At 37.9% G+C, this 5,386-nt stretch overlaps 1 pseudogene; it reads right to left on the bottom strand.

Annotated features, from left to right (window-relative positions):
- Window positions 1-273: 273 nt before the first annotated feature.
- Window positions 274-401, bottom strand: LOC116857872 (annotated as a pseudogene).
- Between the last annotated feature and the right edge of the window lie 4,985 nt (window positions 402-5,386).

Below are 5,386 nucleotides of genomic sequence, written 5' to 3'. Positions count from 1 at the left end.
TTATTTTGGGGGATATTTGGTGTTGTCTGCTCCAATCTTTATTATTTTCTTCTGCTAATTTTGGGCTTTGTTCTTTTTCTAGTTAACTTAGGTTTAAGTTTTGATGGCTTATTTGAGATTTTTCTTGTATTTTTTTTTGAGGTAGGCCTTTATAGCTATAAACATCCCTCTTAGAGCTGCTTTTGTTGGATTTTTTAAATGATTGTGGAGTGTTGTGTTTCTGTTTTCATTTGCCTCCATGTATTTTTTAATTTCTTCTTTGATTTCTTTGTTGACCCATTGGTTTTTTAATAGAACGTTATTTAACTTACATGTACTTTTGTTTTTTCCAGTTTTTCAATTAGCAATAATCGCACCTCAGATAAACCTCATTGGCTACAATACCACCACTATGCAAAGCTTTTTTTTTTTTCCAGTTTTTAAAAAAAATGGATTTCTAGTGTCATACTGGTATGGCCAGAAAAGATGCTTGATATGTTTTCAGTCTTATTAAGTTTACTGAGACTTTTTTTTAATTAGTTTCAGAGGCAGTTTAGTGATTCATCAGTTGGGTATAACACCCACTTCTCATTATATCAGTGATATAATGCCCATCTTAATGCCCATTCTTTTTTTTTTTCTAAGATTTTATTTATTTGACACAGAGAGAGAGAGAGAGAGAGAGAGAGAGAGAGAGATCACAAGTAGGAAGAGAGGCAGGCAGAGAGAGTGGGGGGAAGCAGGCTCCCCACTGAGCAGAGAGTCTGACGCGGGACTTGATCCCAGGACCCTGAGATCATGACCTGAGCCGAAGGCAGAGGCTTAACCCACTGAGGAACTTAGGCACCTCCTTAATGCCCATTCTTAATGCCCATCACCTAGTTACCTCATCCCCCCATGTACTGCCCCTCCAGAAACCCTCATTTGTTTCCTATACTTAAGAGTTTCTTAGGGTTTGTCTCCCTCCCTGTTTTCACATTATTTTTCCTTTCCTTCACCTGTGTTCATGAGTTTTGTTTCTTAAATCCCACATATGAGTGAAATCATATGATAATTGTCTTTCTCTGACTGACTGACTTAGCATAATACCCTCTAGTTCTATCCACATCCTTCTGAATGGCATGATTTCATTCTTTTTGATAGCTGAGTAATATTCCATTGTGGATATATACCACATCTTCTTTATTGATTCATCAGCTGATACCACATCATCTTTATTCATCTGTTGATAGACATCTGGACTCTTCACATATTTTGGCTATTATAGACATTGCTGATATACACATTGGAGTACATGTGTCCCCTTGAAGCATTGTGTTTGTATCCTTTGAATAAATACCTAAAAGTACAATTGCTGGGTCATAGGGTAGTTCTATTTTTAACTTTTTGAGGAACTTCCTTACTGTCTTCCAGAGTGGCTGCACCAGTTTGCATGGCACCAACAGTGTAAGAGGTTTCCCTTTTCTCCATACCCTTGTCAATACATGCTGTTTCCTGACTTGTTAATTTTAACCATTCTGAATGATGAGAGGTGGTATCTCTTTGTGGTTTTGATTTATTTTTCCCAGATTCCCAGTGATGTTGAGCATTTTTTCACGTGTCCATTGGTCATTTGTATGTCGTCTTTGGAGAAATGTCTGTTCATGTCTTTTGCCCATTTTTTGACTGGGTGATATGTTTTTTTCTTTGGGGGGTGTTGAGTTTGGTAAGTTCTTTATAGATTTTGGATACTAGCCCTTTATCTGATAAGTGGTTTGCAAATATCTTTCCCCATTCTCTAGTTGCCTTTTAGTTTGGTTGACAGTTTCCTTGGCTATTAAAAAGCTTTTTATGTTGATGAGGTCCAGTAGTGCATTTTTGCTTTTGTTTCCCTTGCCTTAGAAGACATCTAGGTCACAGAGGTTGCTGCTTGTGTTCTTCTCTAGGATTTTGATCGATTCCTGTCTCACATTTGGATCTTTCATCCATTTTGAGCTTGTCTTTGTGTATGGTGTAAGGAAGTGTTCCAGTTTCATTTTTCTACATGAGCCTATCCAGTTTTCCCAGCACCATTTGTTGAAGAGACTTTTTTTACATTGAATATTCTTTCTGCTTTGTTGAAGATTAGTTGACCATAGAGCTGAGGGTCCGTTCCTGGGTTATTTATTCTGTTCCATTGATCTATGTGTCTGTTTTTGTGCCAGTACCATACTGTCTTGATGACTACAGCTTTGTAATAGAGCTCAAAGTCTGGCATTATGATGCTACCAACTCTGTTTTTTTTTTTTTTCCAACATTCCTCTGGCTATTTGGGGTCTTTTCTGGTACATCACAAATTTTAGGATTGTTTGCTCTAGCTCTGTGAAAAATGTTATGGTATTTTGATAGGGATTGCATTGAATGTGCAGATTGCTCTAGGTAGCATAAACACTTTAACAATATTTGTTCTTCCAATCCATGAGCATGGAATGTTTTTCCTTTTCTTAGTGTCTTCTTCAGTTTCTTTCATACAGGAATTCAGCAAACTCACAGGATCTAAAATCAGTGCACAGAAATCAGTTGCATTTCTATACACTAACAATGAGGCAGAAGAAAGAGAAATCAAAGAATTGATCTCCTTTACAATTGCAACAAAACCCAGAAGATACCTAGGAATAAACCTAGCCAAAGAGGTAAAAGACCTATACTCTGAAAAATATAGAACACTTATAAAAGAAATTGAAGAAGAGACTTGTTTTGTGGCCTCATATGTGATCTATCCTGGAGAATATTCCATGTGCACTTAAATGTGTTTCTTCTATTTTTGGACAGAATGTTCTATATATACCTGTTAAGTTCATCTGGTCTAATATATCACTGAAAGTCACTGTTCCCTTACTGATTTTCAGGGTGGGTGATCTGTTCATTGATGTACACGGGATGTTAAAGTTTCCAACAATTACTGTACTATTTTCAGTTTACCCCTTCATGTCTGTCAATATTTCCTTATGTGTTTTAGTGCTCTTATGTTTGGTCCATAGGTATTCACAACTATTACATCCTCTTGTTGGGTTAGTCCTTTGTAAATTATGAAATATCCTTCTTTGCATCTTGCTATAGCCTTTGAAAATTAGTTTTGTCTAATGTATTGTTACCTTGGCTTTTTTTTTTTTTTTTGCTTCCATTTGCATGGAATATCTTTTTCCATTTCTTCACTTTCAGTTATGAAGACTTCGGAATACAGATCAGATTACAGATCATCAGGAACTTAACTATATACCATATATAATGCATATGTAATATATGTATTATAATGGCATGACGTTTAGAGTTTCTGTCTCCATGGAGTTTATGGTATCTCTTTACAAGTAAGAAAGGTTTGTTCTTTCTCAAAATTACTTTGGCTTTTAGGGTATTTTCTGATTCCACACCAATTTTAAGATTGTTTTTTTCTAGTCCTGTGAAAAATGCCACTGGAATTTTGACAGGAATTACATTGAATTTGTAGATCTGTTTTGGTAGAATGAACATTTTTTATTAACATATAATGTATTATTTGCCCCAGGGGTACAGGTCTGTGAATCGTCAGGCTTACACATTTCACAGCGCTCACCATAGCACATACCCTTCCCAGTGTCCATAATCCAGCCATCCTATCCCTACCCCCTACCCCCCAGCAACTCTCAGTTTATTTCCTGAGATTAAGAGTATCATGGTTTGTCTCCCTCCCCAGTCCCATTTGTTTCATTTTTTCCTTCCCTACCCCCCACAATCCCCCCGCCCTGCCTCTCAAATCCCTCATATCAGAGAGATCATATGATAATTGTCTTTCTCTGATTGACTTATTTTGGTTAGCATAATACCCTCTAGTTCTATCCATGTCGTTGCAAATGGCAAGATTTCATTTCTCTTGATGGCTGCATAGTATTTCATTGTATATATATAAACCACATCTTTTTTCCATTCATCTGTTGATGGACATCTAGGTTCTTTCCATAGTCTGGCCAATTATACATTTCACAGCGCTCACCATAGCACATACCCTCCCCAGTGTCCATAACCCAGCCATCCTATCCCTACCCCCTACTCCCCAGCAACCCTCAGTTTATTTCCAATAGGACAATGCTGCTATAAACATTCGGGTGCATGTGCCCCTTTAGATCACTACATTTGTATCTTTAGAGTAAATAGCCAGTAGTGCGATTGCTGGGTTGTAGGGTAGCTCTATTTTCAACTTTCTAAGGAACCCCCATACTGTCTTCCAGAGTGGCTACACTAGATTGCATTCCCACCAAGAGTACAGGAGGGGTCCCCTTTCTCTGCATCCTTGCCAACATCTGTCATTTCCTGACTTGTTAATTATAGCCATTCTGACTGGTGTGAAGTGGTATCTCACTGTGGTTTTATTTGTATTTCCCTGATGGTCAGTGATTTTGAGCACTTTTTCATGTGTCTCTTGGCCATTAGGATGTCTTCTTTGCTGAAATGTCTGTTCATATCTTCTACCCATTTCTTGATCGGATTATTTTTTCTTTGGGTGTTGAGTTTTATAAGTTCTTTATAGATTTTGGATATTAGCCCTTTATCTGATATGTCATTTGCAAATAACTTCTCCCATTCTGTCAGATGTCTTTTGGTTTTGTTAACTGTTTCCTTTGCTGTGCAGAAGCTTTTTATTTTGATGATGTCCCAATAGTTCATTTTTACCCTTGCTTCCTTTGCTTTTGGCGATGTTTCTAGGAAGAAGTTGCTGGGACTGAGGTCAAAGAGGTTGCTGCCTGTGTTCTTCTCAAAGATTTTGACAGATTCCTTTCTCACATTGAGGTCTTCCATCCATTTCAAGTCTATTTTTGTGTGTGGTATAAGGAAATGTTCCAGTTTAATTCTTCTGCATGTGGCTGTCCAATTTTTCCAACACCATTTGTTGAAGAGACTGTCTTTTTTCCATTGGACATTCTTTCCTGCTTTGTTGAAGATTAGTTAACCATAGAATTGAGGGTCCATTTCTGAGCTCTTTATTCTGTTCCCTTGAGCTATATGTCTGTTTTTGTGCCAGTACCACACCATCTTGATGATTACAGCCTTGTAAAAGAGCTTGAAGTCTGGAATTGTGATGCCACCAACTTTGGTTTTCTTTTGCAACATTCCTCTGGCTATTTGGGGGTCTCTTCTGGTTCCAGGTACATTTTAGGATTATTTGTTCCATTTCTTTTTTTTTTTTTAAGATTTTATTTATTTATTTGACGGAGAGAGAGAGATCACAAGTAGGCAGAGAGGCAGGCAGAGAGAGATGGGGAAGCAGCCTCCCCGCTGAGCAGAGAGCCTGATGTGGGGCTCGATCCCAGGACCCTGAGATCATGACCTGAGCTGAAGGCAGAGGCTTAGCCCACTGAGCCACCCAGGCGCTCCTGTTCCATTTCTTTGAAAAAAAAATCGATGATATTTTGAT

This window comes from Lontra canadensis, unplaced genomic scaffold (assembly GCF_010015895.1).
Source record: "Lontra canadensis isolate GAN:19392208 unplaced genomic scaffold, GSC_riverotter_1.0 scaffold127, whole genome shotgun sequence".
In the NCBI taxonomy this organism is placed as follows: Eukaryota; Metazoa; Chordata; class Mammalia; order Carnivora; family Mustelidae; genus Lontra; species Lontra canadensis.
The sequence above is the reverse complement of the archived record's forward strand: the minus strand, read 5'-3'. Positions and strand labels throughout refer to the sequence as shown.